We start from the raw sequence: 23699 nt of genomic DNA, 5'->3' as shown, positions 1-23699 counted from the left end.
CATGATCCTATATTTAGAAAATCCTGAAAAAATGACGACAAAGCTACTTGAGCTAATAAATTAGTTCAGCAAAGTTGCAGGATACAGTCAACACACAAAAATCAATGGTTTTTCTATACACTAGTAATGAGCTATTCAATGAGGTAATCAAGAAAAAATTCCATTTATAATAGCAACTAAAACAATAAAATATCTAAGAATAAATTTAACCAAGGATGTAAAGACTTGTACGCAGAAAATTACAAAACATTGCTAAAAGAAATCAAAGAAGACATGAATAAATGGAAAGACATTCCATGTTCATGGATTGAAAAGCTAAATGCTGTTAAGATGTCAATTCTACCAAAATTGATCTACAGATTCAGTACAATACCAATCAAAATTCCAACAAACTACTTTGCATAAATGAAAAAGCTGATTATCAGTTTTATTTGGAAATGTAAGGGACCTCAAATAGCTGAAAACATCTTGAAAAAGATGAATGAAGTAGGAGGTATCATGCTTCCTGACTTTAAAGCATATTATAAAGCCACAGTGGTCAAACAGCATGGTACTGGCATAAAGATATACATAATGATCAATGGAACCAAATTGATAGCTCAGAAACTGACCCTCAGTTCTATGGTCAATTGGTATTTGATAAGGCTTCCAAGCCCATCCAACTGGAACAGAATAGTCTCTTCAATAAATCATGTTGGGAGAACTGGATATCCATAACCAGAAGAATGAAAGATGACCTCTATCTCACACCCTAAATAAAAGAACCAGTACCATAAAACTCCTAGAAGAAAATGTAGGGATTTCCAAGATCTAGCCATAGGCAGTAGTTTCTTAGGCTTTACACCCAAAACACAAGCAATGAAAGAAAAACATAGATAAATGAGAACTCCTCAAAATCAAATTCTTCAGTGCTTCAAAGGACTCTGTCAAAATGGTGGAAAGGCCACTGACTTAATGGGAGAAATATTTGGAAACCACACATCTGATAAGGGTTTGATATCTGAAATATATAAAGAAATCCTACTACTCAACAAGAAAAAGGCAAACAACTCAATTGAAAAATGGGCCAAAGACATGAGTAGACATTTTTCCAGAGAAAAATACAGATGGCTAAAAAAGCACATGAAAAGATGCTCAGCTTCACTAGCTATTGGGGAAATGCAAATCAAAACCACAATGAGGTATCATCTCACACCTACTAGAATTGCCTCTGTTAAACAAACAGGCAACTGACAGTGTTGGAGAGGATATGGAGAAATTGGAACACTTACTCATTGCTGTTGGGAAAGTAACATGGTACAGCCACTGTGGAAGATGGTTTGGCAGGTCCTCAGTAAGCTAAGTATAGAGTTGCCTTAAGACATGGCAATCCTGCTACTTGGAATATATCCAGAAGATCCGAAAGCAGGGATGCCAACAGACATTTGCGCACTGATGTTCGTAGCGGCATTATTCACAATTGTCAAAAGATGGAAACAACTCAAATATCCATCAACAGATGAATGAATAAAACAAAATGTGGTATATACGTAGATGGAATATTATTCAGTGGTAAGAAGGAATAAAGTCCTGAAGCACATTACAACATGGATGAACCTTGAAGACATTATGTTAAGTGAAATAAGTCAGACACAAAAGGACAACTATTGTATGATTACACTGATATGAACTTATTATATTATGTAAATCCATAGGCATACAATATAGAATATAGGTTACCAAGATATAGAATAAGTCTCAAGAATGGGGAGTAGTTAATTAATATGTGCAGAATGTTTAACTAGGCTGAACTTAAATGTTTGGAAATGAACAGAAATGGTGGTGGCATGCTATTGCGAGAATAATTAACAGTGTTGAATGGTGTGTGAATGTGGTGGAAAGGGGAAGTTTAGAGTCATGTATGTCACCAGAAAGAAGACTGGAGGTTAAAATATGGGAATGTATAATGAAGTGAATCTTGTGGTGAACAACATCCATGTTTGCCTGTACAAATATAAAAAAGTTCTTTCATGAACTATAACAGATATACAACAGTATTATATGGAGTTAATAAAAGAGGGATATATGGGGGAAAATGCACCTATTGCAAACTATGGACTATAGTTAGTAATATTTTAATACTCTTGCATCAACAGTAACAACACCAATACTATAAGTCAATAAAGGGGGTGGGGAATAAGGGGTTTGGGATGATTTGGGTTTTCTTTTTTATTTTTATTTCTTTTCTGGAGTAACGAAAATGTTCTTAAGTTGATCATGGGCTGTATGCACAACTATGTGATGATACCCTGAGCCAGTGTTTATATACTTCAGATAATTTGTATGGTGTGTGAATATATCTCAAAACTGTATTTAAAAATACAAAGCCATTTATCATTATTATTAGCTTTAACAAACTTAGAATTACTCTGCAAATCACTATAAAAGTTTCTAAATGCTTACTCTCAATTCCCATACTTACTTTGTTTGCAATGTAAATAATAGTTTAGACCACCTCAGAATAACTTGAGCACTGGAACTACCCTATACAGGATAGTGTCTTGGTTTTCTTGTTTATAAAAAGGAGGAAATAACACCTGGGTCAGAAAGTTGTACAGAAGATACAATACAGTTTGTGTGTGTGTGTGTGTGTGTGTGTGTGTGTGATGAAAGGCTCAGAGGCCTTTGAAATAATGGTAGGTCCTAAAATAAGGAATGCTAGGTAATACCCACAGTCTCTGCCCAAGCCAGAAATCCCTGTTTCATTTGAGATAATAAACAGCTTCTTAAGACCTATTTTTGGCACCCTCTGGAATCCCATGAATTTTCATTGCTAACTTCTTCTTAGAACATGTACCTGAACAGTTTTTCCCCATTCATACTGTGTCTGCTTTCCTATGTACCACTCCACTGTCTTCCCAATATTAACTAAATAGTACTCTTTCCCTTGCCTTAGATTCCAATGTGCAACACATTCTGTTGTGACAAAATTTTGCTATTTTACCATTAAATATTTTCCACAATTACCTAGGTGTTTCAGTTTCCTGGCTGCCAAAAGAAATGCCATGCAATGGGTTGGCTGAAGCAATGGGAATTAGCTCATGATTTTGAGGCTAGGGGAAACTCCAAATCAAGACCTTATCAAACCAATGTTTTCTCTCCTAAGATTGGCATTCTGGGGCTGGCTACCTCTGATCGTTGGCCTTGGGCTCCCTTGTCACATGGCAATGCACATAGGGGCCTCTCCTGGCCTCTTCCTTCTCTTCCAGATTCCATTAATTTTCAGCTCCCTTACTTCCCATGACTTTCCCTCTCTCTCTGAATTCTATTCTGCTTATAAAAGACTCCAGTAATAGGATTAAGACCCATCTGATTAAGGTGAGTCACACTTTGTTCCAACACATCTTAGCCCTAGGACCAAGAACATGCCAGGCATCGAGTTAGACATGATTTTAATAAGACTTACTTGCAGGAGATGATTTGTTCCATGGCGGTGGCCCACTGGGAAAGATGGAAGTTAGTGCTCCACAAAAGCAGGGGGTGCCAGGGGGTGGTTATAAGGGTTAGGACAAGGAACGTGTGAGAACAGAGTTTCAGCAGGGTCTTGTGACACAAGGGTGTGGAGCTCTGTATCAAAAGTGATGTGGAGGGGAGTTTCAAGCTTTGCTTTCAACACATCTTTTCCTCCCCTGGGGAGGTCTGATGACTTTTAATGTCTGTCCTGGTAAAGTACGTGGCTAGGTGAAATCACTATGGAGGGAAGGGGACCCAGGGCCTTCCTTAACTTCCTTAACAGGACACACCTTAACTGAAGTAACCTCATCAAAAGGTCCTATTTACAATGGGTTCACACCCACAGAAATGGATTAAGTTTAAACATGCTTTTCTGGGGTACATACTGCTCCAAACCACCACACTAGGTTTTATGACATCCATAAATATAACCCTTATTTATGCTTCCTAGATTAATTCTTCCATTAAATAATGAAGTTTCTGACAAAAGATGTGGCTTTAAAATGCATGCTCTTTCTTTTAAATTTTAACTTTTCACAGTTAATTTTTTTCATATTCTTTTTTAATATTAAGAAATTTATCTATCTTCCTTTTTTTTTTTTTACATTTCCTTTTTTAGTGTTTAATTCTTCTCTTACTCAGTTGAGGATATGGCATAAGAAAAAGCCCTATGGGAAAGTCTCAATTTCCTCCAGTGGGAATAAAATACTTATACAGGGTTATTTTGAAAATAAAATAAAAGGACAAAGAAGTCAGTAAATTGTTGGTAATAAACATTTCATTTTCCTATACATATTCACATGAGCCCTTTGTTTGCCTGTATTTTTCTATTTACTTCTAAATTCTCTCATGGCAGCATTTCCTAATTATTGAGGCACACTGAAAATTTAGAAATTGTAAGATTTTAGGCTTAGGTTAAAGAATATTTAAATGTATAATTGTCAGGGGTTATTAGTTTTATTCTGAAGAACCTTTTTGTAAATCAAGAATCCATGTTGATTTATTTTTGTAATAAATATATAACATCTGCTTTCCAGGATTATGTGATTTACTGAATTATCCAGTTATAGATAAAATTCTGAAGATTTGAAAGGAAAATATTTTGCCAATAAACTTGGTTTTGCCAACCCTTTTTGGCAATTCAAGTGCCCTCACAAAATCCCATGTCTGTCTCACTGATGTAATGATCATCCTCATTACTTCATGATTCTACTACTGTTAAAAAGCAATTTGGATGTTGTTGCTTGAAATCCTGATTCCATTTCCATGACTAACTGATAGTAAAGACGCTTTAAAAGATAGAGGTATTGGTAACAAGTTCAGGAACCGAGAAAGCTACTGTCCTGCAAATCAAACCTTGTAGGTAATAGTATTATAAAAATGGGCCCTTAAAAGGGTGTCTATAATTAATCAAGTGAAAAATTAGGTATAGGAAGCTTTTGTACTGTATGATCCCATTTATGTAGAAATATATGCACGTGAAATATTTAGCTAAAGAGAAATTCTTTGAAATTGATAGAGATGTAAAGATTATCCTGTACTTGTCAGATGAATACACTTCATTAGCAAATCTTACTAAGGTAGACATGGGAGAGGAGAAGAGAATATAAAGATTTCATGCAAGCTGAGCCTCAGGTGGAGATTCTCATGTTTCACTAATGAATGTAAAGTGCACTGAAAATACAAACTGCTGGGTAAATGATAAGAATTTTCATTGGGTATTGGTCACTGACAGAAAGCAGAATAAAATATTGGATGGATGAAAGACTTGACATAACCTGGCCAAGCCTTGATTCTTACTAACTTCTAACCTCTAAGTGAAAATGACAGGAAATTAAAAACTGAGTCTAGCACTTCAGGGAGGCCTGTCCCAGTCTCAGATTTCACCACCTGCCGCCTTGCATTCTCTGTGGTGATCACCTTTAGAACACTGGTGCAAATGCACAGTGCATTAGTTTTCAGCTCTGTTAAAGTAGCATTTTGTCCTGTTTTCTTAAAAGATATATTCATAGTAATATTTAAGTATGTGTAGTGCTTTTACCTGAGTGATAACAGAAAATATATAGAGTGAAGGAACAAAAATATAATCTTCATTCTGACCTTCTTCCCAGAAGCTGGACCAGAGCACATAGAAGAAAATCTGCTTTTTAAAATAAATAATTCTGTTATTGTTACTGATATGAAAGCCTTCTCTATCTTCGTTTGGAAAATATTTATTAAATTATATTGCTTTAATATGGAAAATGCAACATATTCACTTTCATTGGTACTTATTTGTATAATTTTTGATGCCAGGGGTGAGTGGAATCTTGGATTTGTAAGGAAGAGAAAGTCACAAAAATGTACAAGTACCCACGTTTTCCAATCCACTGCTATAGCATAGAAGCTCAACTACCCAGCTAAGAGGTGACAAATGGATCATATGGGCTTTCAAGGTATAATCAATGTAACATTATTACCAGTAGAAAACATTTTAAAATGACCATATAGTGAACTGTAAGTCATTCTAACAATAGAAAGAACATCTTTAAAATTTTCTGCCACTTCTCTGTAGACTCCTCAGAACTCAAAAATGAACAGCAATACTAGCAATTACTTGATCATCAACATATGGTCAGCAGTTTTTTCCTACAGAATCCAAAATTGGTGAAAGTATTATTCCTTTAAAGTAAACATATGGGAAAGGTATTTTATTCCCATTTGAAGAAAAGAGCTTTCTTCTGTACTATGCGACTCCCAAGTGAGTAATGAGAGATGTAAACGCTAAGGAAGGAAATGTAAAAAGGATGGAAAGTAGATTACTTCTACCTTCTACCAATGAATTCAGTACTTCTACCAATGAATTCATTGTTTTTCCTTGGACTGTTAGTCAGCACTCTTCTTTTCAGAGTTGGCTTTTTCATTTGGCCAATGTGCCAAATCATTAGTTCTTCTAACTCAGGCTTGGTGAGTCAGCCAGAGGAAAAGAATGAATTTGCAAAGAGGAAACCTTAGGACTGGTCTTGCAAATGTTGGTAATTAAATTAAGATAATAATCTCATGTTTTGACATTATATGAGAAAGTTCACCTTTTTAAAATAGGTACATCTTAGAGCAGCTGTTTTTGAACTGGGGTCCATGAATTCTGAAAGGGTTTAATGAGGTTCAAGAATTCCTTAAAATTCAAGGAAAGATTTTGTGTGTACATACATTTTTTTTTAATAAAGAAAGAGTTTTTGGTTCGACTTCTTTGCTGGGTTTTTCTATTTGGCAAACAAACATACTGTGTGAGTTTTCTATTAACTATTAATATAAATCCTATATCTGTCTGGATGTTTTTCCATATCAAGAATGAAATGATTACATTGGACCCTACCAGATCTTAAGAATTTTACATTTCTTGGAAGAAAAAAAATAGCAGCATGGTAGTTATGAACAGCAGCATTAGAAAAAAATCTCTAAATCTTGAGACATGAATTCCTGGTCTGATTGAAATGGGAATTCAAATCTAGAGTCTATGAGCACCTGGAAAAGTATTTAGAAAGAAATTTAATTGTTTTTGGATTCAAGAATAGTTGTCTATTACATAACTCATGTGGGTTTGGAAGTGGGGGATTTCCCTTCCTATGTGTTCTGTAAGGAAAAAAAAAGAAATATGAGTGTGTGTGTGTGTCTGTGTGTGTGTAGTGCATATATATATATACATATATATACGTATATATATACGTATATATATGTATATATATATACGTATAAACCAGAACTCTCTTCTAGCTTTGGCTTCTCATAAAGCAGATGTTGGCTTTCAACATCACAGCCAGTCAGAAGCCGAGAAGCCCAAAGGAAATGAGAAGGCTGCCAGAGAAGCTGACCAATGAATTCATTGTTTTCCCTTGGACTGTTAGCACTCCTCTTTTCAGAGTTGGCTTTTTCACTAGGCCAAAGTACAAATTATGAGTTCTTCTAAGGTTTGGTGAATCAGCCAGAGGAAAAGAAAGAACTTGCAAAGAGGCAACCCTTAGGACTGGTCTTGGAAAGCATTTTTTGAGTTGGCCTTGCTTTATTTATTTATCTTTTGTCTTTGACTTACAGTTATTCTGTACTCAGACATTGGCAATTTTATTCTGAAGTTTTATTTTCAATTCCTTGAAATAAAATAATAATTTTATTATTCAATTCTTTGAGTGAAATATTTTATAATTTAACATATTCTTAAATATGTTTTCCAGGTTTATATGCCTATCAGATTAAACAAATACATGACAGTGCATAAGGCTTAATTATGTTACCTATTGAGAATTTTTAGATGGGTTCTGTGAGAGTATTCTTAAGTAAGTTTACCCTTATACTGCACACTTTTCTTTAAGAGGAGATTCACAGGAGAGTGTCTCTCTGGTCTCAGAAGTGCTTTTCCTGAAGATTTTATTTTAAAAACTGATTCTGATAACTGATATGTTTTTCTATTATTTATTGTTTGTGTGGTCCATCTCTAGCCAAGAGATTAAGACCTACTGATGTTCATCTTATTTTGTGCACCTCTTTTCCATTTCTTTCATTTGAAATTCTTTTAATCTTACTTTCTGTATTATATATGTCATTATACCGATTTTGGAATAAATTGGAAATAAAAGTATTGCATATTTTAAAACTACTGAGGATATGTTACAAAATAGTGAAATTAAACAAAATCCATAATAGTGTGAACAGGCAAAAATGCCTTCTGTGATCAATGTGTTTTGAAATAGATTTTGAAGTGTTTCACTTCCCTTCAGGAAATGAAGTCTTTCAAGTAAGAGCATGGAAATAACTTTCCAAAAAAAAAAGGAAAGGTATAAAGATGGAAACAAACAAGTTGTGGTCATAAAACAGCAAGCAGTTTGATGGACTTCAAAGAACACAGGGTTCAAAATCACCTGCAGACATCCAAAGTAGAGTGGATACCATAGCTCACACGCAAAGAACCATAACTGGGACTTACTTAAGTTCAGAAGGGGAAATATGAAAATAATATGTTTCCAAAGGGCAAGAACAAGTTCAGAGCTAATGATCTCACTTAAAACTGGCATGAGCAAGTACGATTGTGCATTCTCTTGGGCTAAATCCTTAAGGAGTCAGAAAGAATATTATAATAGGAAAAAGGTGTGGTCCAAGTCCACAGGTAGGGAGTATCCAGAGAAAAGACAGGACATGAATAGAGAGGCAGTGAAAAATTGGGAGAACTCGAAGAACTGAAAATGGCCATTAAAATTCAAGTGATAAATGGAGTTTAGAACAACAAAACAATGAAAATGAACAAAACCTCAACTTCTTTTATGTACACACACTCCAGACAGCATAACTGAGATGGCCTTCTAGTGTGAGGACTTCGCACATATGCTGTCTGCCATGCCTCTGGGAAGATTTTTCCAGGGTGGCTTAGGTCCTTATCTAAGAGACCTAGGAGCTCATTCAGATGGAAGCCCAGTTCCCTGGGAGTTTTGTAAGAGGAGTCAATGCAGATACCCAATATGGTTTTCAGATCACTTCAGAGTCAAGATCAGCATTCAGCCACAAGAATACCACACAGAAGAGTCTTTCTTTTCTACTAGCAAGCAAAGATATTTATGATAATTGTTTTCCTCTCTCCTCAGTCATAATCTATCATAACTGCCTATGGTACTTTTTGTGAACAGTGCAATTTCTTTTCTTTCCACTTCTGCGAAACATGTGAAAGACACATTTTTATTCCCATTTCTATGGGAAGAAAATCCTTGAGACATATTTGCCTTCATTCAAAAGCTACTGAGGACTAATTGACACTTTGGTCATTGCGGGTTTTTCTGTGCTCTGCTCCCCAGCAAAGCCACAGAGCTGAACCTTACCCTTCCAACCATTCCCTTCCCCTCCAAATGTGAAAGTGTCATTTCCCTAACAAGATCTTAACTATTTAAGAATGAGTTCTCAGTTCCGGGCACATGCAGTAGAAGTCCAAAAAGTACCTGGTGAACTGGACTACAGTTGACTACAGTTTACTACAAGGCCTTGACCGATCAGCATGCATTTTATTTTCTAAAATATCTTTTATATCATTTCTTTTCTCAATAACAAGTCCAATTATTGACACTTTCTCTTAGCAATTCCTCTAAAACCTTCCTGCTTTTTCCTTCTTGGTCAATTTAATCTCTTGTCAACCTCTTCAACTTCTACTTGAACAAAACTTTTCTTGCCAGTGTGTAAAATTAGAGATTGAGCAAGGTTTTTCTCTGAAGCCTGCTTTGAAAGTTTCAAAATGACATGGGAAATAGTTATACAATGGAATATTCTTTCTCAAATGGTATCAATGAGCAAATTTTTGTTCCAAGTAAAAACCAGTGGTCTCCTACACACTTTGCCCTTTCATCTCACAACTAACTGTCATGTGTGTGAAACTGGTGACTATGAAACAAGATGTCCCTGTATAAGGCATGCCTTCATTAAATGATCTCCAGGCTCATATTATGCAAGCCTCTAAGCATCTAGGCATTCCCAGGAAAAGCAAAACCAGGATTCTAAGGAGGATTGCGTCCACATCATTTGACAACTTTATCTTACATAGTCTTTAACAACTATATATAGTTATTACTATAGTCTCTGCTGATTTTAGCATCAAGCCTACCAATCTCTCTCCTCTAAGATGCACTGTGGCAAACTGTAACTGTCAACCTTTCTGGATGATGAATGGAGAAAAATATATAAGGCCTATAGCAACCAGATGCTACAGCATAGGAAATGTACATGTTCTTTTCCTTTTATTTCTGAGCCCAGAGAGAAATCATCAGTAATATACTTTTGGGTCTTTTAAGACTCTTGTTTATAACACAAATGATAATACTATGAAAGCTATAGCAGTGCTTGATTTCCAATGAACTAACTACATTGAAAAAACTGCACTTTTTATTTTTATCATTGCATGCAATCAAAGTGCCCAGTGGGTGCTAATGATATGACACAAGACTCCATAGATCATTCTAACAGTGACTACAAAAATACATAGCTAGATTTATTACCTTAGTTCCTTCTTAGAATGTCTATAGCATATAACCTTTTGTATAAAGTCAGTGCAGTAGAAAACAAAATCAGCAGCCACTTAAATGGGAATTTACTCCCAGAAGCAAATGTATATTTATGTATTTTTCCCCATTTAGAGTTTGTATAGAATGCAGCAAAATGTGCAATTTTATTTTTGCTTTACTTCAATTTTAAAAAGAGAAAATTTACTGTGGTCTTTTTATCTTTTTTTTTCCTGACCAGATAAATACAAACTCTGGCCTCTAATGATATATCTACCACTGGAATCATGGCACACATGAATTACAGCTACTTCATAACCAGTGTGTAATCCAGATGTCAGGTGTTCCCCTATCCTCACAGCCTGATCTGCCTAGCTCATTCAAATCACTATGAGGCATTAGCACTCTCACTCTTTTCTTCTTACATCCTATCACACTCACCCTTTCAGGAGTTCAGTGTTTAGTTTTATTAAATATTTCTTAAGGGATATGAGGAGAAGTTTGCATCATACACATTTACCATTTCCTCTTTAAACATCTCTTCTTTCTTCTTGCTCTGCTTCTTTTGTGCACTCAAACTTAGCTCCTCTCTTTTGGTCCTTTCTCCAAGCTGTGGTTGTCTCTGCCTGCACTTTCTTCTTTTTCATTGATCAGAGAACATTCCTTCGTCTTTATAAAACCTGAGCATCAGACAAACAAAAAAGAAACAAATTTCTACCCAAAGTAGGCTTAGCAGTGGGTATGGGTATGACTTCCAAGCCACAAACACAGGTGCACACAAAGCATTGTTTCTACCTGTGATGGTTAGTTTTATGTGTTTATTAGCTAGGCTGCAAACTCAGCTTTGTTTTTAACACAACACTAATATGGATGTTGCTGCGGAGGTATGTTGTGATGTTAATGTCATGACCATCTAAATCAGTTGACTTTAAATAAAGGATATTACCCTCAATAATGTGGGTGGGCCTCATCCACTCAGTTGAAAGGCCTCAAGAGCAAAAACTGGGGTCTCCACGCTAAGAAAAAATTCTGCTTAAAGACTGCAGCATTAACTCCTGCCTGAGTTTGCAGCCTGCCAGCTTGCCCTGTCTTTACAAACACATGAGCCAATTCCTAAAGTAAATTTTCTTGGTTCTGTTTCTCTGGAGAACCCTGACTGATGTACAACCTTAATTTTAATATAAAATAAATAAAATAGAAAACTTTATAATAGAAAATAAATTTTAAATAAAATATAGCTCTCCTTTATTCCCCAGATTTTGCCACAGTCAAGATCTTATCCAATGACACTACATGGATGAGGCAATTCTATATATAACTCAGGTGTCCTTTGTCTCTGCCCCAATGGCTGCTCAGGTCTGGTGATGCTCTGCTCTGTGGGTCAAAAGAATCTTGTGATGTGAACTGGCTGCACCAAGTATCACTACAGTCTCATATTTTTCCACATCTCTGGTGGTCCCACCAGAAAGCAAGCCTCAAAATGTGTTGCTCAGGGAAACACAGATATTTCTATACTTCTTCTTGTGTGCGGGAGAATATGTTTTAATCTGAGGAAGAAGCCTCACTCACACCCACCCTCCTGTTTCTTCATAGACTCAGTCGCTACCCAAGTATCCTCCTCTCCCTTCCTTTTCCCATCTGGGCAAGCATTCAAATTTCTGAGAATTTAAATTTTAGGAAACCAAAACCAGGAATATTTACAGACTCTTTCTGCTTTCAGCCATGACACATACCTAAGGGAGTTAAGTGAAAAATACCAGTTACCTACGTGGGAAACAGTAAGGAGGAGGAATTAAAATACAAATTACTGTCTCAAAATGGGATCTAGCTGGAAAAAATATTTTGATAAAGGTGGCTTTCTCTTTCTCCAAAGAAAAAGTGGTAGTTCTCTACCCAACACGCACAAATGACCAATTCCTGAGACAACGGGGTTTCAAAGAGAAAAAGAGTTTATTGCTACGTGCAAAGCCTAAAAATCTGTCTCCCTGAACAGTAGTAATTCTGATAGTTTTATAGCATTAAAAGATGGGCAGGCTTTAGGCTTGATGGCTAGAGATGACAAGGTTAGAGATGATCTAATTGTTGAGCACATGCAGATTGATTACATGCTTAGTCACAGAACGTGTGTAAGAAAATGGCAGCCTTAATATGATGATGGGTGTGATTTTTAGTATTATAATGAGGTATAGGTCACTTATAGGTTAAAGTCTAAGCTACTGCACATGTCCGGCAGGCCCATTTTGGTTAGATCCAGCTTCATTTATCAAGATAGCTTTGGAATTGGGCTGACTCAAGGCCCTTCATTAATAAACACTAGGGGCTGTCTTTAGTGATCATAAGACCCTAAATTTGAAAAATCTGATAAAAGGGTACAAGTGAGGGCCAGTCACAAGGTTTTTACAACCACAAGGGCACAAGTGAGGGTCAGTCACAAGGGCACAAGATAAGGGATATATAGTTATACAATCATAATCAGAGATCAAGTCAACTAGATTAAAGTTCAGCAATTTCAAGTATTTCCTTATGGTTATTCTAATACACAAGAAAGTGAAAAGAAATATCTATATAATGATTCAATAATTGTAATCATGCATTGATTCCTAACTTCTCCATTACATAAAATATTATTTTCTCTATACCATTATAAGAAATTATCTACTACCAACTTCCAACAATACTATTTAATCATAACTGCAACATGACTGCCTTTTATCTCAGCAATGAAGATGTATTCTCTAAACAATGAGCTTTTCGAGTGTAAGGAGCACATTATTTATCTCTGTGTTCCAAGCACTGGCTTTGGGCCTATCTTATAGTAGGCATTTAATAGTTATTTGTTAAATTAATGGATGATGGATGAGTTAAATTTAGAGGCTTCACACACACACACACACACACACACACACACACACACACAAAATTATTTGAAGTTTATAAAGCACTAAAATTGGTAGATTCATTTTTCTTTTCTTTTTTACTTCCTTGAATCAAGCTTGAAATGTGTGTAACTATTATCAGGTGAATGGTAGTACCTGTTCAAAGTTTATTAGATCAGTGACTAAGCTTTTGGAAACATTAGGAATTCATAAACATTTGGCCAAAACCTGCTATTTAGTTTGGTTTCAGCATTGGTCTTTTAAAAGGTTGAATAGACAGAGCCATATTAACTTGAATGTGAGCAATGATCATGTAATCCCATATGTTAACCATGTTACATAATCAGTTCAATAAGTATTATGGACAAGTCGTATTATCATTATATCTTATTGTCCATTTTAAAATATAGGTATGACCTGGAGTGAAAAGTGTATATGCTTTACATGTTGGAAATATCACCCATTTGAAATAAAAATGATATTAAAATGTATGAAATGAAAGTATATATTTACACAAAAGCCTGTACATGAATGTTCTGCTAATAGCTAAAGTAAGGAAATGACTCAGATGTCTTTCAACAGCTGAATGGCTAATCAAACTTTGGTACATTCATTCCATGAAATATTGCTCAGCAATAAAAATGAACAAATTGTTGATACATGCAACAACTTGTATCGATTCTCAAAGAACTACACTGAGCAAAAAGACCAATCTCCAAAGATAACATATCATATGATTCCATTCATATAAGATGTTTGAAAAGACAATATTTTAGAAATGGGTTTAAGATTAGTGGTTGCCAAGGCTAGAAACAGTGGGATTTGGGAGCTGGAGGGAGGTTGTAAAATGGCTACATCAGGGATCCTTCTGTGATAATGCTATTCAATATTTTGACTGAGGTGGTGGATGCATGACAGTTGATAAAATTGTATAGAACTCAATATAGACACATACAAATGCATACAAGTTAAACTGGGACAAACTGAATAAGATTGGTGAATTGTGATCCTCTTGATTGATTGGTGAACTCTTGATTATAATACTGTAAGCTAGTTTTGCAAAATGTTGCCATTGAGGGAAACTAGTTAGAGGGTAAGAGGGATGTCTCTGTAATATTTCTTACAATGGCATGTAAATCTACAAGGATCTCAATAAAAATTCTAATAAAAATATGATAAATTTTTAAAATTCATATTTGTTATTTCAAGAGTAAAATATAATAATAAATAATTGTAAAAGCTGTTACTTTTAAACACAAAACAATGATTAAGAAATTTAAAATAGTTGACTAGAGAACTAGGAGTAGACTGACAGTACAACTGTTAAAAGAGTGTGCATGTTAGATAATGCTTCTATGATTCAACAGTTATTTGTAAAAACTTTTAGTAGTGATACAAGGCAAATAAAGAGATTAGGTAAGGTAAATCTTTGAGAATTTTCTCTTCTACAATTACACCATAATAATAAATGAAATAATCCATGAGAACTGACTTGATTTCATTATTTAATTGACTTTAGGCCATGAGTTGATTGAGTAAAGGAGGAAGAAAAAATAATTCCAAATCATGTATGATTATTTCCATGATCAACCTTCTTCAATTCAGACATAAAAAGAATATAAAGCATAGGAAAAGAAGGCGGCTTTTGAGGAAAAGGAGGTATCCCCAAAACATTATGCTTTGTAATACTAGACACCACTAAAAAGTGAACATGTACTTAGTAACAAAAATGTCTATTAAAGTGACCACAAAATAAATCTATCGGTTGAAAGTGTTGAGAAATTAATGTTCCAACTATGTAACATAAAACTCAAAATTTGACTCCTCAAAACTTAAAAATAAACCTGTAATGAAAATTTAGTATTTTTTGATAAAATTACAGATATGTTTATTTATTTGGAGAGGTCTTAATAGTGAAGATTTAATATCAGTCTCTGCCAGGGACGGGGGCAGGGGGTGGGGGGTAGACCCCCTCCCGCCAGGTTTTCCTAGACTTACTGTCTTAAAGAATGAGGCAGAGAGCCTGCTCTCCTCTAAGCAGAGTTTGAGGAGCTGGCTATTGCTGAGGCCTGAGGGCTGGGGGCTGGAGGTTCCTGCAGAGCTGAGGCACAACCTCCCCCAGCTCCAGCCTGTGTTATACTTTCAGCCTGAGGGCAGAGCCTCCCACACAGCTCTGTTCCAGTTACTCTACTCTCTGCCCTGAGCTTTTCGTTATCTCTGCTCCCACTTTTCTCACATTCACCTCAGCATCCAAAAAGTTAGCCCCATGCTCAGCTCCCCAGGCTGTTAGTCCCATGCTAACAGGGAAGGGTAAAAGCAAGGAAGCCCACTAGGACAGAAGGCCCCTGAGCAGGCAGCTTCAGGGGGCCACACCTTTCCATTGCCCACCTGGATGTAGAACTCTTGTCTTCAGCTCTCCCTCTGGGCATAATGAAAGCCCTTCTGAGGCGGCAAGGGGGTGGTGGCCTCAGGCTGCATTCTCCCCTCCCCTTCTCTTACGTCATTTAACTCTGTCTCAATATAGCAGCCAAGGGCACAAAGCATTCACTGTGGGGCTGATGGGCAGAGAAACCTCACTGTCACAGGCCAGACTGCCTGCAGTCCTAGGTGGGGCCTGCTCTTTGCCCTGCAAGCTCAACAGTGGAAGGTAGAAAGTAAAAGGGGGTACAGTTGTGTGGGAGGCCTCTGAGGCAGAAAGGAAGGGAGTACCCCTGACCCTGCTACTCAGGGCTGACAGCTCCAGGCCCCATCAGGCCCCATTTCTTTAAGAGTCCCTATGGCTCTAGGGGGCCTACACCCCACAAAGGAAGATGAAAGGAGGATGGGTCGTCCTTGAGGAGAAGGGTCTACACCCAGACATCTGGTCTTATCCAACTCTTCCCCAGGGCCTGGAGGGTCCCAACTCCTGGCCCCCAACTACCCTGGATCTTGGGTGAGGAAGACAGGTCCCTTCTGCTGTCTCTTCCCCTCAGAGGTCCAGGAACTACTCGAAAGGAATGCAGACACCCATGCCTGCCACCTGCACCTGGGGACAGCAGCGGGGTCAAAGCAAGAAGGCTGGCTAGAGGCTCACAGCCCTCTCCTGATCCAAGGTCTATCCTAGCTTTCCTGACATCAACTAAGTACCAGGTGGAACCCTGCCCTCCCTGACCACTCCTGGGACCTCCCTGCAGCCTCTGTGTGCCACTGGGCTTCTATTCTGTGTGCATGTGTGAGTCTGCATGTGGTGGAGTGACTGTGGGTGGTGGTCGTGGCTTCCAGGTAGGGCAGGAGAGATCTGGAGGAGTCAGCCCCATGGCAGGTCCTGGTAGCTAGTCTCAGCTAATCTTCTTCTACTGCTTGTGGAAGTCCAGAACATTCTTGATGTCCACATTGGAATGGCCAATGGCCATGTCCAATGGGAGGCTTGTGATATTGGTCACCATCCTTCTAATGTCCTCTTCACCTGCCCCCCAGGCCAGAGTCACCTCATTCTCTTCTGACTCAGAGCACTCCTTAGATGCTAGCTTTGCAGCTTGCCCACATCCCCATTGACACAGGGCCTGTGATTGACCAAGGTGCAAGGTTGACCGGGGGAGCTGGAGGAGCAGGTTATTGAAGGTGGGAGCTAGTCAGAGCAGCGCTTGGCCTGGAATATCTGGGTGGACATGGCTTATAGATTGCTAGTGATGCTGATTTCATTGGGACCCAGTGGGTCATCGGGGGAATCAGAAGCCTCAAACCTGGTGTGATAGGGGCTCCAGGGCTGGGGACCATGCATTCTAATCTGGGGAGCTGCTGACAGGGCATGGTAGTAAAATCTCTCAACAGCAGATGGTGTCAACACCAGCTAATTCATTCTGATATCATGACAAATCGCCAAGGTACACTAGATATCGGTGGCATGCCATCTGTGCCCAATGTATCTCCTTCCCTGAGACAGACATTGGTTTCTTGCATTGTATGAGGGGGTTGGTGACATGGGTCTCGTCAATGCAGCATTGCAGTTCAAGCTGGTGGTGGGATTGGATATAGAGAGGGAGATGCTGGTAGAAGCCAATAACAGCAACTAAGGGTGTCTTGTAAGCATATTCCAAGGTGCTCTGGCTGTGGATGTGCTGTTTGTTAGTAATGATAAGCTGGATAACTTTGTAGTACACCTTTCTCCATAGCAGCTCCACAGCCTTCTGCCCATTGTCTACTAGGTGCAGGAACATAAGCTTGATGTGGAGCTCCCACAGCTTTTTCTCAGGCTAATGTTGTCTGGTTTGAAAACTTCTTGATAAGTGATTTTGTTGCAAAGGATGAAGTCAAGTCGATGCACAGCCTCCACCACAGCCTGTTAAAGCTGCTTAGTGTGGAGAACATTTGCTTCAGGCTCGCTGGTCTCCCCTGTGTGTGTGTGTGTGTATGCAGGAGGTGGGGCAGGGGGCTTGGATCATGGTGCCAGGGTCTGGAGGCCGTTCCCGGTTACAGGGCCCCACTACTCAGCTCTAGCGCCACCACTGCAGTCTCTGGCTGCAGCCACCACCGCTGCCGGCTCTGCTCGGCCACCATTGCTGTCACAGATTTATTTTTGTAATCTAGAAGTTTCTCAGATGCAGGAATTTGGCAATTTGGAGGGCAACTATTCTAGTTTCCTTATAAAGACCATTTTATTTTGATTACCACTGCAGAGATGACTACAACCTACAGCAATGAATTAATCAGTACTTCTCTTGGTGCAAGCCCTGTTATAGGCCATGCTCTCAAACTATAATATGCATACCAATCACCTGAGTTTTTTGTTAAAATGCCTCTTATTTGGGTACAATAGGTCTGAGGTAGGGCCTGAGATTCTGCATTTTCTAATTAAGCTTCTCAGGCATGCCACCTGCTGCAAGTCTAGGTTCACACTTTGATTAACAGTATTCTAGGAGATACAAGTTCTAAAAAGACATTTTTGCCTTAAGAAGTTTATAGCCTTACTGGGGAGACGAGACATAAAAAACATGAAATAATGCTCTGTTAGGGCCCAATGTCCTCAGTAATTGAATCTGTTAAAAATATATGGGTGGGGAGAGTAAAAATGAATTGGATTTCTGGGTCCTACTGCCCCAGATTTCCTTTACAGATTCTGCTCCTTTGTACTACTTTTACAGGCTTCGTGCAAATTGAAGCCAAAGAAGGGAAGCTCAATTAACATGATTAGAGATTAATGGATTTTGCGATTTTAAGAAAAGGACAGAGAACAGAAACACCAAGAAAGTGAATTTCAATTATGCCAGCCATTGACAAGCCGAGGAAAATATGGGTATATTTCTAAGAAAGAAGACAAAGTAGTTCAGGGAACCAGATATTCTTTATTATTTTGGGGGTGCAAGAAAAAGCCACCTTAAAGAAAATGAGGAATAATAAGTATAACAAGAAGTCAACTTGGCTGAACTGAGAGCTGACTCTACTAAAGCCTGAAACTTAAGTAGGGAACTAGGTCAGGTTACTGGGAATAAATACAAGAAAAGCCTATCCACTTTGGTGAAAAAAATGAGAAAGGCCAAAAGTAAATTTAAATGAAACTTACAAAAATAAAGAACAAGTAAACCATGAAACTCAAAGGAGAGAAGACTGAAAATAGAATGCAGGATAAGGGGAAAAAAATGGGAAAAGCCAATTAGAGAAAAATAATGCATCTGTAAGCTTTTATAAGCAAAAATTTGTGGTAAAAAAAATTTAGAAGATGGCAAGTCTTAGATCTCATTGACATACTTTTTGGATAGTGAAATACTTTTATGAACATATTGCAAATATCTTGTCTAATAAATTATTTGCTTTAGAATTATCAAAAATGTTTTAAAATTACATGAAATCATTTGTCAATGAGACTGATTCAAGACCAAAATTTGAAAAATAATAATAAAATGACTATATTGAAACTTCCATCAGCAGGTACAGCTTGGAAGGGATTCCCAAATCCAAAATGTAGAAAAAAATGAAATATACGTGTTTGCACACACCTGGAGTTGGAAAACACATAAAGTAACTAAGCCAGTACAACCTAATCCTGGTAAAATTATAATCCCCACTTTGGGAAACAGGTTGTGTGACTCAATGATTATTGACAGATTAACAGATACATAATTACATACACAGAAAATAAAGGGTGTTGGAAAATTATTATAAAGGCCTAAGAAATAGTTGTCATAATTATATAGAAACAATGAATTTGACTTATTTGTATAGATCATGGAACAGAAAACAAGAGAATATAATTTCAGAAAAAATAATGGGCAATAAACTTAAATTTACCATAAATGGGCACATTTGAAAAAATTGCAGAATTCCCTAACTGTGGGAATATATGCATACATGTATATGTATGTATGTATATATGTATGTATTCTGCTGCCATCAGGAAAGAGTGCATTATTTCAATTTATAATCCCATTTATAGTGCATGGCTATGTGTGTGAGACTGTCAGAGCCCTGCCCACATGCTCTTGACACTCACAAGTCTACTATATGCCAATGGCCTCCAAATTTAAGCATCTATGACTCTCCCTCTGAGGGCTTTGCTAGGCCCACCATGTATCAATGATAGATGAGGGTTGGTAGGATATATGTGTGTGTGTGTGTGTGTGTGTACACTCAAGCTTACCAGTCCCTTAGATGGAACAAATTTGAACTTTATTCTGCAATGTCTTTCAGAGTTTTCCCCAGCACAGCTGAATTTCAGTTTCCCACAGTGACAAGGAGACTCCCTTCTTTTCCGTCTCAGGGATTTTCCTACCAGTGATTCTTGAAACCACCTCTCAAAGTGACTCCTTGCACTCAAATTGCTGTCTTGATATCTTCAAGAGGAACACAATCTATGGCATAGTGCCAGTCCATATACAAACCTCCCTCATCAATGGATATTATTTTTTTTTAAATGTTGACAATTTGTTGAGGGAATTATTACATATTATTGCTCTTTTATTGACATTTCTTAACTACTAGTGAATTTTACTTGTTTTCTTATTTATTGTTCATTTCAAATGAACAATACTTTTGGATTGTATTAGTCCCTTTTTTTTTTATTTTAGTGAAGATATCATCTATTCTTATTGATTTCAAGGATATAAATCCTTTGATTATAATATATCTTTCAAGGTGTTTTCCAGAATGTCCTTGAAATATAAACATGTTCAATATCATGCATCTTTCTGTCCAGGTTATATAGTCAGATTGGTTAAACATTTAATGTACTTTTTCTGGTTTTGGTTCTCCCAACAAGAAGATCTTTGTGACCCCATGATTTTAAATCTGTGTTTCTACAACTTTTTCTATATGTACTTAAAAATATTTTCAAAATAAAATTAATTTTGATTAAATTGTCATGAAAGAATCTATCTTATATTTTTTTATTTATGCATCTGCTAAAAACCATCATTTATCTATCAGAATGTAGGATATTGGATAGAATATAGATATTTTCAGACATAAAGTATATTAAACTATTTGCCATCCATGTATCATTTTTGTAGAAGGTAATGAAGAATGTGTGCCATTGAAGTGAGTAAATAAATCAAAAGGGAGATATGAGACTTCAGAAGAAAGGAGCCCCAATACAGAAGAAGGTATGCCCAGAGTGATGGGTAGAAGGCAAGAGCAGGATAATGCTCCTCATCAGGTAGAGATGGCAATCAGTCTAGATTTTAGCAGATCAGGTGTTTCTAATAATGACTTCTTTAAGAAGTGAAATTGGTGAAATAGATATGAAAAAGTAATCAAATAAAGAGTTTGCAGGTTAAATTACTGATAGGTACAAGAAAAATAAAGCAAATCAAAAAGAGTGAGAGAGAGAGAACAGGAAGGAAGGAAGGAAGGAAGGAAGGAAGGAAGGAAGGAAGGAAAGAAGGGTGGTGGGGAGAGAGGAAGAGAGAGAGGGAAGGATGGAAACAGAAGGGAGAAAGAAAGAAAAGAGAAAGGAAAAAAGAGTTGTATGGTGTGCCGCCATGTTATATGATGCAATCTTATGGGGGCAGATGTATTAGTGTTGATTGGGTTGGAATCCTTTGATTGTTTCCATGGAGATGCAACTCAATCGACTATGGGCGAGACCTTAATTGGATAATTTCCATGGAGGGGTTACCCCACCCATTTAGTGTGGGTCTTAATTGAATCACTGGAGTCCTATAAAAGTGTTCATAGACAGAAGGAGGTGCTGCAGCCAAGAGAGACACTTTGAAGAATGCACAGGAGCTGAGGGTGGAGCTGGAACACAACTTGGGATCAGCAGATGCCAGCCACGTGCCTTCCCAGCTAACAGAGATCTTCCAGATGCCATTGGCCTTCCTTCGGTGAAGTATACTTGTGTTCATGCCTTCATTTGGACATTTTCATGGCCTTCAGACTGAAACTTTGTAACCAAATAAACCTCATTTATAGAAGCCAATCCATTTCTGGTGTTTGCATAATGGTAGCATTAGCAAACCAGAACATATGGGAAAGGGAAAGTAATGTAATTATGATTTACTACATGACTCAACTGTAAAAAGAATTTATGTAGCCATAATAGTATTAATAAAAATACTATATTCCAATATAGCCAAAATTATCATAAACTCTATTAAGAAAGTGATGAAATTAAAAGAGTGGCAGTAATATGTGGGTGGTAATAGGAAAAAGAACTAAATTCTTAGTGCCATATTAGGAGGTCAAACATTAGTCTTTCCAATATAGAGAGTGATTTTATCAGAACTAACAATGTTTCCTTCATTACATAAAAATATTTTTATGATATTTTTGAATGTGTCCATTTCATCTGTTTCAACGTTTTTTGCACACTGACAATTGTCTGTGTATTGACCCTCAATCACCTACTCTCCATCCCCTACCATGTCTATTCCATTTTCTCTGTTGCCTTTCATTTCTTTCTAGTTAACCTTTGCATTCCATATGATTTTCGCAAAGCCATGATCCAGTTAATTGACTCATTTTTGTTGTTTTTGTATTTACTTTTTGTTGTTTACTTGGGTTTTTGTAAATTCATTCTGCATCTTGCTGCATGTAATGTATTGAAGTTATTCAGTCTCCCAATTTCTCTATTTCTTTTCCTAATCCTGTCAAATCATTTTTTCATTTCATTCTCTTGTTTTGTCAACTCCTGTTTCATTTAGTCTAGTTTTCATTCATTTCCTCACAAGTGCAACTTATTTGAGAATAAATTTCAACTGATTTCTAGACTCAATCTTTTGAGATGATCTCTCTTTTGCATGATATATGACATTTCTTATATTTTACTCTATATTTTGTATTGGTACCATGCATATTTTATTTATTTCTAATTACTTGTCTTTAAAAACAGGAATTCTATCCTGGATTGGCCATTCCTCCAAAAACAGTGTGACCAGAATACCCTTGAACCCTCTAGATCTTCCCTAAATACTTTGTTAGAAGAAACACTATTCCTGCTTTCTCAGCTTCTCATGAGCAGACTTCAGCTCAATCATGAATTAACAAGAGCAAGACAATACAAAAAGTTAACAAACACTCCAGTGATCTCTCTTCACCTTCTTCAGTCATCTCAATCTTGATTAATACTACGGAGAATGACATCCCTGGTTGTTCCGTCAAGTGAGATTAATGATATGTTAGAAATTACCACACATGTGGCTCCACCTCTGGGATTTACCTTTCCGTTAATGGCAAATGTCCATTCTTTGTGCTTTCTCCTCTCTAATGTATGCTCGCTAAGACAGCTCAGCCTCTGCAACTCTTCAACTGCTTTTCCTGCAATAGGTGAATAAAGCAGTTCAGCTTGGAAAGTAACAAGGGACTCATTCAGTTCTTGGCCTCAAGCTCCATCTCCAATCCACAAAACAAAAATGATGCTAAATAAATCCACCCCCCCCCCCCAGATTCAGAATCTGGGAGGTCATTGATTCGGTTTCCTTTAAACCCTGAAACTCTTGATAATATAGCTCTTCTCCTTAGTTATCTAAAGGAGATGGAAAAGGAGCTGGGGTCACAAGAGGAGATGTATGGGAGCTTATGAGCTTTCTGAATAAATTTTTGTAGACTACTGATTTCTAAGCTATTTTGGGTTGGGGTGTGTCCTCTTCCATGAATAATGGTGTATGTGTGTGAGGTCACTCTCAAAAAACATTCGTATTCACACTTCTGGATCAGCCCTCACTCTAAAAATTAAACTAAGAGAATATATAACCAGTGAAGAAATGCTAAGATATTCTTAGGGAGATGTAAGTATAGTCGTTGTCAATAACACATATAGAAACATGAGTTTCAAAGCACTAGATACAAAGCACTGAAACTATATTTTTGTGCTTTCTGTTAAGATAAGGTTACAGGTTAAAATTGGATAAAC

The 23699-nt window shown here is 37.2% G+C and overlaps 1 long non-coding RNA gene across 7 annotated transcripts in view; it reads right to left on the bottom strand.

Annotated features, from left to right (window-relative positions):
• The window catches only part of LOC119544993, a 73980-nt gene extending 50947 nt beyond the window's left edge, over positions 1 to 23033 (bottom strand). For 6 of the 7 annotated variants that reach the window (XR_005218994.1, XR_005218998.1, XR_005218993.1 and 3 more), the window contains exons 1-2: positions 15764 to 15859; positions 11020 to 11179 (exon numbers count right to left, since the gene is read on the bottom strand). This is a non-coding gene — a long non-coding RNA (uncharacterized LOC119544993). Of the gene's footprint in view, positions 1 to 11019; positions 11180 to 15763; positions 15860 to 23006 lie in introns of those variants that run through there. The other variant, XR_005218995.1, reaches the window with a different exon arrangement.
• Positions 23034 to 23699: the final 666 nt, after the last annotated feature.

The sequence above is a fragment of the Choloepus didactylus genome, chromosome 9 (assembly GCF_015220235.1).
Source record: "Choloepus didactylus isolate mChoDid1 chromosome 9, mChoDid1.pri, whole genome shotgun sequence".
NCBI classification, from domain to species: domain Eukaryota; kingdom Metazoa; phylum Chordata; class Mammalia; order Pilosa; family Megalonychidae; genus Choloepus; species Choloepus didactylus.
Note: the sequence above shows the minus strand (reverse complement) of the source record. Positions and strands in the feature narration are given on the sequence as shown.